Source organism: Oncorhynchus nerka, unplaced genomic scaffold (genome assembly GCF_034236695.1).
Source record: "Oncorhynchus nerka isolate Pitt River unplaced genomic scaffold, Oner_Uvic_2.0 unplaced_scaffold_1451, whole genome shotgun sequence".
In the NCBI taxonomy this organism is placed as follows: Eukaryota; Metazoa; Chordata; class Actinopteri; order Salmoniformes; family Salmonidae; genus Oncorhynchus; species Oncorhynchus nerka.
Genome location: NW_027039864.1, coordinates 70,512 through 85,170, shown reverse-complemented (window position 1 = coordinate 85,170; position 14,659 = coordinate 70,512). Strand labels below are relative to the sequence as shown.

General features: G+C 45.9%; 1 protein-coding gene across 2 annotated transcripts in view; it reads left to right on the top strand.

The window, feature by feature from the left end:
* LOC115118580 (gasdermin-E-like) overlaps positions 1-14,659 on the top strand; it is a 43,217-nt gene that overhangs the window by 27,025 nt on the left and 1,533 nt on the right. The gene's annotated exons all lie outside the window — the stretch shown is intronic.

The window sequence follows — 14,659 nt, the reverse complement described above, 5'->3', positions numbered from 1 at the left end:
GGGGTCCTAGGTCTAGTTACATGGTCTGTAACCAGACTCATTATGTCTAGGGGTCCTAGGTCTAGTTACATGGTCTGTAACCTGACTCGTTACGTCTAGGGGTCCTAGGTCTAGTTACATGGTCTGTAACCTGACTCGTTACGTCTAGGGGTCCTAGGTCTAATTACATGGTCTGTAACCTGACTCATTATGTCTAGGGGTCCTAGGTCTAGTTACATGGTCTGTAACCAGACTCGTTACGTCTAGGGGTCCTAGGTCTAGTTACATGGTCTGTAACCTGACTCATTATGTCTAGGGGTCCTAGGTCTAGTTACATGGTCTGTAACCTGACTCATTATGTCTAGGGGTCCTAGGTCTAGTTACATGGTCTGTAACCAGACTCATTATGTCTAGGGGTCCTAGGTCTAGTTATATGGTCTGTAACCTGACTCAATTTGTCTAGGGGTCCTAGGTCTAGTTACATGGTCTGTAACCTGACTCATTATGTCTAGGGGTCCTAGGTCTAGTTATATGGTCTGTAACCTGACTCATTATGTCTAGGGTTCCTAGGTCTAGTTACATGGTCTGTAACCAGACTCGTTATGTCTAGGGGTCCTAGGTCTAGTTACATGGTCTGTATCCTGACTCGTTACGTCTAGGGGTCCTAGGTCTAGTTACATGGTCTGTAACCAGACTCGTTATGTCTAGGGGTCCTAGGTCTAGTTACATGGTCTGTAACCTGACTCATTATGTCTAGGGGTCCTAGGTCTAGTTACATGGTCTGTAACCTGACTCATTACGTCTAGGGGTCCTAGGTCTAGTTACATGGTCTGTAACCAGACTCATTATGTCTAGGGGTCCTAGGCCTAGTTACATGGTCTGTAACCTGACTCATTACGTCTAGGGGTCCTAGGTCTAGTTACATGGTCTATAACCAGACTCATTATGTCTAGGGGTCCTAGGTCTAGTTATATGGTCTGTAACCTGACTCATTATGTCTAGGGGTCCTAGGTCTAGTTACATGGTCTGTAACCAGACTCGTTACGTCTAGGGGTCCTAGGTCTAGTTACATGGTCTGTAACCTGACTCATTATGTCTAGGGGTCTTAGGTCTAGTTACATGGTCTGTAACCAGACTCGTTATGTCTAGGGGTCCTAGGTCTAGTTACATGGTCTGTAACCAGACTCGTTACGTCTAGGGGTCCTAGGTCTAGTTACATGGTCTGTAACCTGACTCATTATGTCTAGGGGTCCTAGGTCTAGTTACATGGTCTGTAACCTGACTCGTTACGTCTAGGGGTCCTAGGTCTAGTTACATGGTCTGTAACCAGACTCATTATGTCTAGGGGTCCTAGGTCTAGTTATATGGTCTGTAACCTGACTCAATTTGTCTAGGGGTCCTAGGTCTAGTTACATGGTCTGTAACCTGACTCATTATGTCTAGGGGTCCTAGGTCTAGTTATATGGTCTGTAACCTGACTCATTATGTCTAGGGGTCCTAGGTCTAGTTACATGGTCTGTAACCAGACTCGTTACGTCTAGGGGTCCTAGGTCTAATTACATGGTCTGTAACCTGAGTCATTATGTCTAGGGGTCCTAGGTCTAGTTACATGGTCTGTAACCAGACTCATTATGTCTAGGGGTCCTAGGTCTTACATGGTCTGTAACCAGACTCATTATGTCTAGGGGTCCTAGGTCTAGTTACATGGTCTGTAACCTGACTCATTATGTCTAGGGGTCCTAGGTCTAGTTACATGGTCTGTAACCAGACTCATTATGTCTAGGGGTCCTAGGCCTAGTTACATGGTCTGTAACCTGACTCATTACGGGGGTCCTAGGTCTAGTTACATGGTCTGTAACCAGACTCATTATGTCTAGGGGTCCTAGGTCTAGTTATATGGTCTGTAACCTGACTCATTATGTCTAGGGGTCCTAGGTCTAGTTACATGGTCTGTAACCTGACTCATTATGTCTAGGGGTCCTAGGTCTAGTTACATGGTCTGTAACCTGACTCATTATGTCTAGGGGTCCTAGGTCTAGTTACATGGTCTGTAACCAGACTCGTTATGTCTAGGGGTCCTAGGTCTAGTTACATGGTCTGTAACCTGACTCGTTATGTCTAGGGGTCCTAGGTCTAGTTACATGGTCTGTAACCAGACTCGTTATGTCTAGGGGTCCTAGGTCTAGTTACATGGTCTGTAACCTGACTCATTATGTCTAGGGGTCCTAGGTCTAGTTACATGGTCTGTAACCAGACTCATTACGTCTAGGGGTCCTAGGTCTAGTTACATGGTCTGTAACCAGACTCATTATGTCTAGGGTCCTAGGCCTAGTTACATGGTCTGTAACCTGACTCATTACGTCTAGGGGTCCTAGGTCTAGTTACATGGTCTGTAACCAGACTCATTATGTCTAGGGGTCCTAGGTCTAGTTATATGGTCTGTAACCTGACTCATTATGTCTAGGGGTCCTAGGTCTAGTTACATGGTCTGTAACCAGACTCATTATGTCTAGGGGTCCTAGGTCTAGTTACATGGTCTGTAACCTGACTCATTATGTCTAGGGGTCTTAGGTCTAGTTACATGGTCTGTAACCAGACTCGTTATGTCTAGGGGTCCTAGGTCTAGTTACATGGTCTGTAACCAGACTCATTATGTCTAGGGGTCCTAGGTCTAGTTACATGGTCTGTAACCTGACTCATTATGTCTAGGGGTCCTAGGTCTAGTTACATGGTCTGTAACCTGACTCATTATGTCTAGGGGTCCTAGGTCTAGTTACATGGTCTGTAACCAGACTCATTATGTCTAGGGGTCCTAGGTCTAGTTATATGGTCTGTAACCTGACTCAATTTGTCTAGGGGTCCTAGGTCTAGTTACATGGTCTGTAACCTGACTCATTATGTCTAGGGTCCTAGGTCTAGTTATATGGTCTGTAACCTGACTCATTATGTCTAGGGGTCCTAGGTCTAGTTACATGGTCTGTAACCAGACTCGTTACGTCTAGGGGTCCTAGGTCTAATTACATGGTCTGTAACCTGAGTCATTATGTCTAGGGGTCCTAGGTCTAGTTACATGGTCTGTAACCAGACTCATTATGTCTAGGGGTCCTAGCTACATGGTCTGTAACCAGACTCGTTATGTCTAGGGGTCCTAGGTCTAGTTACATGGTCTGTAACCTGACTCATTACGTCTAGGGGTCCTAGGTCTAGTTACATGGTCTGTAACCAGACTCATTATGTCTAGGGGTCCTAGGCCTAGTTACATGGTCTGTAACCTGACTCATTACGTCTAGGGGTCCTAGGTCTAGTTACATGGTCTATAACCAGACTCATTATGTCTAGGGGTCCTAGGTCTAGTTATATGGTCTGTAACCTGACTCATTATGTCTAGGGGTCCTAGGTCTAGTTACATGGTCTGTAACCAGACTCGTTACGTCTAGGGGTCCTAGGTCTAGTTACATGGTCTGTAACCTGACTCATTATGTCTAGGGGTCTTAGGTCTAGTTACATGGTCTGTAACCAGACTCGTTACGTCTAGGGGTCCAAGGTCTAATTACATGGTCTGTAACCTGACTCGTTATGTCTAGGGGTCCTAGGTCTAGTTACATGGTCTGTAACCAGACTCGTTACGTCTAGGGGTCCTAGGTCTAGTTACATGGTCTGTAACCAGACTCATTACGTCTAGGGGTCCTAGGTCTAGTTACATGGTCTATAACCTGACTCATTATGTCTAGGGGTCCTAGCTACATGGTCTGTAACCAGACTCGTTATGTCTAGGGGTCCTAGGTCTAGTTACATGGTCTGTAACCTGACTCATTATGTCTAGGGGTCCTAGGTCTAGTTACATGGTCTGTAACCAGACTCATTATGTCTAGGGGTCCTAGGCCTAGCTACATGGTCTGTAACCAGACTCATTATGTCTAGGGGTCCTAGGTCTAGTTACATGGTCTGTAACCTGACTCATTATGTCTAGGGGTCCTAGGTCTAGTTACATGGTCTGTAACCTGACTCGTTATGTCTAGGGGTCCAAGGTCTAGTTACATGGTCTGTAACCAGACTCGTTACGTCTAGGGGTCCTAGGTCTAGTTACATGGTCTGTAACCAGACTCATTCCGTCTAGGGGTCCTAGGTCTAGTTACATGGTCTGTAACCAGGCTCATTATGTCTAGGGGTCCTAGGCCTAGTTACATGGTCTGTAACCTGACTCATTACGTCTAGGGGTCCTAGGTCTAGTTACATGGTCTGTAACCTGACTCATTATGTCTAGGGGTCTAGGTCTAGTTACATGGTCTGTACCCAGACTCATTATGTCTAGGGGTCCTAGGTCTAGTTACATGGTCTGTAACCTGACTCATTATGTCTAGGGGTCCTAGGTCTAGTTACATGGTCTGTAACCTGACTCATTATGTCTAGGGGTCCTAGGTCTAATTACATGGTCTGTAACCTGACTCATTATGTCTAGGGGTCCTAGGTCTAGTTACATGGTCTGTAACCAGACTCATTATGTCTAGGGGTCCTAGGTCTAGTTACATGGTCTGTAACCTGACTCATTATGTCTAGGGGTCCTAGGTCTAGTTACATGGTCTGTAACCTGACTCATTATGTCTAGGGGTCCTAGGTCTAGTTACATGGTCTGTAACCAGACTCATTATGTCTAGGGGTCCTAGGTCTAGTTATATGGTCTGTAACCTGACTCAATTTGTCTAGGGGTCCTAGGTCTAGTTACATGGTCTGTAACCTGACTCATTATGTCTAGGGGTCCTAGGTCTAGTTATATGGTCTGTAACCTGACTCATTATGTCTAGGGGTCCTAGGTCTAGTTACATGGTCTGTAACCAGACTCGTTACGTCTAGGGGTCCTAGGTCTAATTACATGGTCTGTAACCTGAGTCATTATGTCTAGGGGTCCTAGGTCTAGTTACATGGTCTGTAACCAGACTCATTATGTCTAGGGGTCCTAGCTACATGGTCTGTAACCAGACTCGTTATGTCTAGGGGTCCTAGGTCTAGTTACATGGTCTGTAACCATTATGAGGGGTCTCACATGGTCTGTAACCAGACTCTTATGTCTAGGGGTCCTAGGTCTAGTTACATGGTCTGTAACCTGACTCATTATGTCTAGGGGTCCTAGGTCTAGTTACATGGTCTGTAACCTGACTCGTTATGTCTAGGGGTCCAAGGTCTAGTTACATGGTCTGTAACCAGACTCGTTACGTCTAGGGGTCCTAGGTCTAGTTACATGGTCTGTAACCAGACTCATTCCGTCTAGGGGTCCTAGGTCTAGTTACATGGTCTGTAACCAGACTCATTATGTCTAGGGGTCCTAGGCCTAGTTACATGGTCTGTAACCTGACTCATTACGTCTAGGGGTCCTAGGTCTAGTTACATGGTCTGTAACCTGACTCATTATGTCTAGGGGTCCTAGGTCTAGTTACATGGTCTGTACCCAGACTCGTTACGTCTAGGGGTCCTAGGTCTAGTTACATGGTCTGTAACCTGACTCGTTACGTCTAGGGGTCCTAGGTCTAGTTACACGGTCTGTAACCTGACTCGTTACGTCTAGGGGTCCTAGGTCTAATTACATGGTCTGTAACCTGACTCATTATGTCTAGGGGTCCTAGGTCTAGTTACATGGTCTGTAACCAGACTCATTACGTCTAGGGGTCCTAGGTCTAGTTACATGGTCTGTAACCTGACTCATTATGTCTAGGGGTCCTAGGTCTAGTTACATGGTCTGTAACCTGACTCGTTACGTCTAGGGGTCCTAGGTCTAGTTACATGGTCTGTAACCAGACTCATTATGTCTAGGGGTCCTAGGTCTAGTTATATGGTCTGTAACCTGACTCAATTTGTCTAGGGGTCCTAGGTCTAGTTACATGGTCTGTAACCTGACTCATTATGTCTAGGGTCCTAGGTCTAGTTATATGGTCTGTAACCTGACTCATTATGTCTAGGGGTCCTAGGTCTAGTTACATGGTCTGTAACCAGACTCGTTACGTCTAGGGGTCCTAGGTCTAATTACATGGTCTGTAACCTGAGTCATTATGTCTAGGGGTCCTAGGTCTAGTTACATGGTCTGTAACCAGACTCATTATGTCTAGGGGTCTAGTAATGGTCTGTAACCAGACTCATTATGTCTAGGGGTCCTAGGTCTAGTTACATGGTCTGTAACCAGACTCATTATGTCTAGGGGTCCTAGGTCTAGTTACATGGTCTGTAACCAGACTCATTATGTCTAGGGGTCCTAGGTCTAGTTACATGGTCTGTAACCTGACTCATTATGTCTAGGGGTCCTAGGTCTAGTTACATGGTCTGTAACCAGACTCATTATGTCTAGGGGTCCTAGGTCATGGTCTGTAACCAGACTCATTATGTCTAGGGGTCCTAGGTCTAGTTACATGGTCTGTAACCTGACTCATTATGTCTAGGGGTCCTAGGTCTAGTTACATGGTCTGTAACCTGACTCGTTATGTCTAGGGGTCCAAGGTCTAGTTACATGGTCTGTAACCAGACTCGTTACGTCTAGGGGTCCTAGGTCTAGTTACATGGTCTGTAACCAGACTCATTCCGTCTAGGGGTCCTAGGTCTAGTTACATGGTCTGTAACCAGGCTCATTATGTCTAGGGGTCCTAGGCCTAGTTACATGGTCTGTAACCTGACTCATTACGTCTAGGGGTCCTAGGTCTAGTTACATGGTCTGTAACCTGACTCATTATGTCTAGGGGTCCTAGGTCTAGTTACATGGTCTGTACCCAGACTCGTTACGTCTAGGGGTCCTAGGTCTAGTTACATGGTCTGTAACCTGACTCGTTACGTCTAGGGGTCCTAGGTCTAGTTACACGGTCTGTAACCTGACTCGTTACGTCTAGGGGTCCTAGGTCTAATTACATGGTCTGTAACCTGACTCATTATGTCTAGGGGTCCTAGGTCTAGTTACATGGTCTGTAACCAGACTCGTTACGTCTAGGGGTCCTAGGTCTAGTTACATGGTCTGTAACCTGACTCATTATGTCTAGGGGTCCTAGGTCTAGTTACATGGTCTGTAACCTGACTCGTTACATCTAGGGGTCCTAGGTCTAGTTACATGGTCTGTAACCAGACTCATTATGTCTAGGGGTCCTAGGTCTAGTTATATGGTCTGTAACCTGACTCAATTTGTCTAGGGGTCCTAGGTCTAGTTACATGGTCTGTAACCTGACTCATTATGTCTAGGGGTCCTAGGTCTAGTTATATGGTCTGTAACCTGACTCATTATGTCTAGGGGTCCTAGGTCTAGTTACATGGTCTGTAACCAGACTCGTTACGTCTAGGGGTCCTAGGTCTAATTACATGGTCTGTAACCTGAGTCATTATGTCTAGGGGTCCTAGGTCTAGTTACATGGTCTGTAACCAGACTCATTATGTCTAGGGGTCCTAGCTACATGGTCTGTAACCAGACTTTATGTCTAGGGTCCTAGGTCTAGTTACATGGTCTGTAACCAGACTCATTATGTCTAGGGGTCCTAGGCCTAGCTACATGGTCTGTAACCAGACTCATTATGTCTAGGGGTCCTAGGTCTAGTTACATGGTCTGTAACCTGACTCATTACGTCTAGGGGTCCTAGGTCTAGTTACATGGTCTGTAACCAGACTCATTCCGTCTAGGGGTCCTAGGTCTAGTTACATGGTCTGTAACCAGGCTCATTATGTCTAGGGGTCCTAGGCCTAGTTACATGGTCTGTAACCTGACTCATTACGTCTAGGGGTCCTAGGTCTAGTTACATGGTCTGTAACCTGACTCATTATGTCTAGGGGTCCTAGGTCTAGTTACATGGTCTGTACCCAGACTCGTTACGTCTAGGGGTCCTAGGTCTAGTTACATGGTCTGTAACCTGACTCGTTACGTCTAGGGGTCCTAGGTCTAGTTACACGGTCTGTAACCTGACTCGTTACGTCTAGGGGTCCTAGGTCTAATTACATGGTCTGTAACCTGACTCATTATGTCTAGGGTTCCTAGGTCTAGTTACATGGTCTGTAACCAGACTCGTTACGTCTAGGGGTCCTAGGTCTAGTTACATGGTCTGTAACCTGACTCATTATGTCTAGGGGTCCTAGGTCTAGTTACATGGTCTGTAACCTGACTCATTATGTCTAGGGGTCCTAGGTCTAGTTACATGGTCTGTAACCAGACTCATTATGTCTAGGGGTCCTAGGTCTAGTTATATGGTCTGTAACCTGACTCAATTTGTCTAGGGGTCCTAGGTCTAGTTACATGGTCTGTAACCTGACTCATTATGTCTAGGGGTCCTAGGTCTAGTTATATGGTCTGTAACCTGACTCATTATGTCTAGGGGTCCTAGGTCTAGTTACATGGTCTGTAACCAGACTCGTTACGTCTAGGGGTCCTAGGTCTAATTACATGGTCTGTAACCTGAGTCATTATGTCTAGGGGTCCTAGGTCTAGTTACATGGTCTGTAACCAGACTCATTATGTCTAGGGGTCCTAGCTACATGGTCTGTAACCAGACTCGTTATGTCTAGGGGTCCTAGGTCTAGTTACATGGTCTGTAACCTGACTCATTACGTCTAGGGGTCCTAGGTCTAGTTACATGGTCTGTAACCAGACTCATTATGTCTAGGGGTCCTAGGCCTAGCTACATGGTCTGTAACCTGACTCATTATGTCTAGGGGTCCTAGGTCTAGTTACATGGTCTGTAACCTGACTCGTTACGTCTAGGGGTCCTAGGTCTAGTTACATGGTCTGTAACCAGACTCATTATGTCTAGGGGTCCTAGGTCTAGTTATATGGTCTGTAACCTGACTCAATTTGTCTAGGGGTCCTAGGTCTAGTTACATGGTCTGTAACCTGACTCATTATGTCTAGGGGTCCTAGGTCTAGTTATATGGTCTGTAACCTGACTCATTATGTCTAGGGGTCCTAGGTCTAGTTACATGGTCTGTAACCAGACTCGTTACGTCTAGGGGTCCTAGGTCTAATTACATGGTCTGTAACCTGAGTCATTATGTCTAGGGGTCCTAGGTCTAGTTACATGGTCTGTAACCAGACTCATTATGTCTAGGGGTCCTAGCTACATGGTCTGTAACCAGACTCGTTATGTCTAGGGGTCCTAGGTCTAGTTACATGGTCTGTAACCAGACTCATTATGTCTAGGGGTCCTAGGCCTAGCTACATGGTCTGTAACCAGACTCATTATGTCTAGGGGTCCTAGGTCTAGTTACATGGTCTGTAACCTGACTCATTATGTCTAGGGGTCCTAGGTCTAGTTACATGGTCTGTAACCAGACTCATTCCGTCTAGGGGTCCTAGGTCTAGTTACATGGTCTGTAACCAGGCTCATTATGTCTAGGGGTCCTAGGCCTAGTTACATGGTCTGTAACCTGACTCATTACGTCTAGGGGTCCTAGGTCTAGTTACATGGTCTGTAACCTGACTCATTATGTCTAGGGGTCCTAGGTCTAGTTACATGGTCTGTACCCAGACTCGTTACGTCTAGGGGTCCTAGGTCTAGTTACATGGTCTGTAACCTGACTCGTTACGTCTAGGGGTCCTAGGTCTAGTTACACGGTCTGTAACCTGACTCGTTACGTCTAGGGGTCCTAGGTCTAATTACATGGTCTGTAACCTGACTCATTATGTCTAGGGTTCCTAGGTCTAGTTACATGGTCTGTAACCAGACTCGTTACGTCTAGGGGTCCTAGGTCTAGTTACATGGTCTGTAACCTGACTCATTATGTCTAGGGGTCCTAGGTCTAGTTACATGGTCTGTAACCTGACTCGTTACGTCTAGGGGTCCTAGGTCTAGTTACATGGTCTGTAACCAGACTCATTATGTCTAGGGGTCCTAGGTCTAGTTATATGGTCTGTAACCTGACTCAATTTGTCTAGGGGTCCTAGGTCTAGTTACATGGTCTGTAACCTGACTCATTATGTCTAGGGGTCCTAGGTCTAGTTATATGGTCTGTAACCTGACTCATTATGTCTAGGGGTCCTAGGTCTAGTTACATGGTCTGTAACCAGACTCGTTACGTCTAGGGGTCCTAGGTCTAATTACATGGTCTGTAACCTGAGTCATTATGTCTAGGGGTCCTAGGTCTAGTTACATGGTCTGTAACCAGACTCATTATGTCTAGGGGTCCTAGCTACATGGTCTGTAACCAGACTCGTTATGTCTAGGGGTCCTAGGTCTAGTTACATGGTCTGTAACCTGACTCATTACGTCTAGGGGTCCTAGGTCTAGTTACATGGTCTGTAACCAGACTCATTATGTCTAGGGGTCCTAGGCCTAGCTACATGGTCTGTAACCAGACTCGTTACGTCTAGGGGTCCTAGGTCTAGTTACATGGTCTGTAACCAGACTCATTACGTCTAGGGGTCCTAGGTCTAGTTACATGGTCTGTAACCTGACTCATTATGTCTAGGGGTCCTAGGTCTAGTTACATGGTCTGTAACCAGACTCATTTGTCTAGGGGTCCTAGGTCTAGTTATATGGTCTGTAACCTGACTCATTATGTCTAGGGGTCCTAGGTCTAGTTACATGGTCTGTAACCAGACTCGTTATGTCTAGGGGTCCTAGGTCTAGTTACATGGTCTGTAACCTGACTCGTTATGTCTAGGGGTCCTAGGTCTAGTTACATGGTCTGTAACCAGACTCGTTACGTCTAGGGGTCCTAGGTCTAGTTACATGGTCTGTAACCAGACTCGTTATGTCTAGGGGTCCAAGGTCTAGTTATATGGTCTGTAACCTGACTCATTACGTCTAGGGGTCCTAGGTCTAGTTACATGGTCTGTAACCTGACTCATTACGTCTAGGGGTCCTAGGTCTAATTACATGGTCTGTAACCTGACTCGTTATGTCTAGGGGTCCTAGGCCTAGTTACATGGTCTGTAACCAGACTCATTATGTCTAGGGGTCCTAGGTCTAGTTACATGGTCTGTAACCTGACTCGTTATGTCTAGGGGTCCAAGGTCTAGTTACATGGTCTGTAACCAGACTCGTTATGTCTAGGGGTCCTAGGTCTAGTTACATGGTCTGTAACCAGACTCATTATGTCTAGGGGTCCTAGGTCTAGTTACATGGTCTGTATCCTGACTCATTATGTCTAGGGGTCCTAGGTCTAGTTACATGGTCTGTAACCAGACTCGTTACGTCTAGGGGTCCTAGGCCTAGTTATATGGTCTGTAACCTGACTCATTATGTCTAGGGGTCCTAGGCCTAGATACATGATCGTAATCTGACTCGTTAAGGGGTCCAAGGTCTAGTTACATGGTCTGTAACCTGACTCATTGTCTAGGGGTCCAGGTCTAGTTACATGGTCTGTAACCTGACTCATTATGTCTAGGGGTCCTAGGTCTAGTTATATGGTCTGTAACCTGACTCATTACGTCTAGGGGTCCTAGGTCTAATTACATGGTCTGTAACCTGACTCGTTATGTCTAGGGGTCCTAGGCCTAGTTACATGGTCTGTAACCAGACTCATTATGTCTAGGGGTCCTAGGTCTAGTTACATGGTCTGTAACCTGACTCATTATGTCTAGGGGTCCTAGGTCTAGTTACATGGTCTGTAACCTGACTCGTTATGTCTAGGGGTCCTAGGCCGAGTTACTGATATGAATTTTATGAATAATGACTAAATGATGTATACATTTAACATAGAACTATAACTAACAGAATTCTTCCCTGTTTTTCTATAATGATAACTAATGTTTATTCATTAGAAAGAGGTTATGTAGCATAGACCTAGGAAGAAAGGAATATATGTGTGTGTAGAAAGAGAACGAAGAGGGGCATTAACCTATGTTTGAACCGACCCGGCTGTAACTCTGGGGAGATAAGATAGGACAGGGAGAGCCCCTCCAGGTTTCCCGTATCTGGGGGAGACTGGAACTGTCAGCTGAGTGGTAATAAACTGTGGTGAGACTTCATGAGAAAATCCTGATGTTGGTGTGTATGTATGTGTGTAGGTTAAGAGAAAGTTATAAAGGGAACATCTTTGTATATGCACAGCAGAGCTCTCGTAAATAAACATGCTGACTATTGTAGACTGGTTTCTGTCTGTTTCATTTCAATAAGAACCTTACAAATTCTTAGTAACAGACAGAGTAGTTTAAGTGAAGTTCAGTTTATGAACATTGTAAAATTCTCATAACAGTTACATGGTCTGTAACCTGACTCGTTACATCTAGGGGTCCTAGGCCTAGATACATGATCGGTAATCTGACTCGTTACGTCTAGGGTTCCAAGGTCTAGTTACATGGTCTGTAACCTGACTCGTTACGTCTAGGGGTCCAAGGTCTAGTTACATGGTCTGTAACCTGACTCATTATGTCTAGGGGTCCTAGGTCTAGTTATATGGTCTGTAACCTGACTCATTATGTCTAGGGGTCCTAGGTCTAGTTACATGGTCTGTAACCAGACTCGTTACGTCTAGGGGTCCTAGGTCTAGTTACATGGTCTGTAACCTGACTCATTATGTCTAGGGGTCCTAGGTCTAGTTACATGGTCTGTAACCAGACTCATTATGTCTAGGGGTCCTAGCTACATGGTCTGTAACCAGACTCGTTATGTCTAGGGGTCCTAGGTCTAGTTACATGGTCTGTAACCAGACTCATTATGTCTAGGGGTCCTAGGTCTAGTTACATGGTCTGTAACCAGACTCGTTATGTCTAGGGGTCCTAGGTCTAGTTACATGGTCTGTAACCAGACTCATCATGTCTAGGGGTCCTAGGTCTAGTTACATGGTCTGTAACCTGACTCATTACGTCTAGGGGTCCTAGGTCTAGTTACATGGTCTGTAACCAGACTCATTATGTCTAGGGGTCCTAGGTCTAGTTACATGGTCTGTAACCTGACTCGTTATGTCTAGGGGTCCTAGGTCTAGTTACATGGTCTGTAACCAGACTCGTTATGTCTAGGGGTCCTAGGTCTAGTTACATGGTCTGTAACCAGACTCGTTATGTCTAGGGGTCCTAGGTCTAGTTACATGGTCTGTAACCAGACTCGTTATGTCTAGGGGTCCTAGGTCTAGTTACATGGTCTGTAACCTGACTCGTTATGTCTAGGGGTCCTAGGTCTAGTTACATGGTCTGTAACCAGACTCATTACGTCTAGGGGTCCTAGGTCTAGTTACATGGTCTGTAACCAGACTCGTTATGTCTAGGGGTCCTAGGTCTAGTTACATGGTCTGTAACCAGACTCGTTATGTCTAGGGGTCCTAGGTCTAGTTACATGGTCTGTAACCAGACTCGTTATGTCTAGGGGTCCTAGGTCTAGTTACATGGTCTGTAACCTGACTCATTATGTCTAGGGGTCCTAGGTCTAGTTACATGGTCTGTAACCTGACTCGTTATGTCTAGGGGTCCTAGGTCTAGTTACATGGTCTGTGTCCTGACTCATTATGTCTAGGGGTCCTAGGTCTAGTTACATGGTCTGTAACCAGACTCGTTATGTCTAGGGGTCCTAGGTCTAGTTACATGGTCTGTAACCAGACTCATTATGTCTAGGGGTCCTAGGTCTAGTTACATGGTCTGTAACCAGACTCGTTATGTCTAGGGGTCCTAGGTCTAGTTACATGGTCTGTAACCTGACTCATTATATCTAGGGGTCCTAGGTCTAGTTACATGGTCTGTAACCTGACTCATTATGTCTAGGGGTCCTAGGTCTAGTTACATGGTCTGTAACCTGACTCATTATGTCTAGGGGTCCTAGGTCTAGTTACATGGTCTGTAACCTGACTCATTATGTCTAGGGGTCCTAGGTCTAGTTACATGGTCTGTAACCTGACTCATTAGGTCTAGGGGTCCTAGGTCTAGTTACATGGTCTGTAACCTGACTCATTACGTCTAGGGGTCCTAGGTCTAGTTACATGGTCTGTAACCTGACTCATTACGTCTAGGGGTCCTAGGTCTAGTTACATGGTCTGTAACCAGACTCATTATGTCTAGGGGTCCTAGGTCTAGTTACATGGTCTGTAACCAGACTCATTATGTCTAGGGGTCCTAGGTCTAGTTACATGGTCTGTAACCTGACTCATTATGTCTAGGGGTCCTAGGTCTAGTTACACGGTCTGTAACCTGAATGAATGTGTGCATTTACTTGAGAAATTAGCTTTTGAGGACGATGTTGGATGCGCATGTGTCCAGGAGACAGCCACTTACCGAGTTCAGGGCCATCTCCGTCTTGTCCTCTTGGTCTGCCAGTCCAAGCGCATAATCATTTTTCATATGGTGATGAAACATAAATATGGCCAACAAACAAACCCAGCAGCCTCACCCAAATACCTGCCCACTGACTTTACCCTCCGTGATGTTCTGACTGGAGACATACCGACCCTGAACCCCAGGTCAACACAGAGCTGCCCCTCAGTTAAAATGATAGGCTGCTGCAGGCTGCACACCAGGGGGGGTATCCTACGAAGCAAGCTAGTTCTACTCAGGGTCTTCTAAAGCTAACCAGCTTGAGTTAGCTTCACATTCCAGCTCAGGCTTCATCCGTGGATATTGGTCGTCCGCCTGCCGCAAACTCTAGCAGGCTTGTAACGGGGATTGCATGTTGCACATGGCTCGTCTCTCCAATAGCGTGTGATTGTTGCCCGCAATTTGGGGCGTTCCTGCATGTGGGCATCCCATGTGGGCACTCCCCCCCTCAAGCATCCCATTGGTTCCTTCATCTGTGGGGTTTAGCAG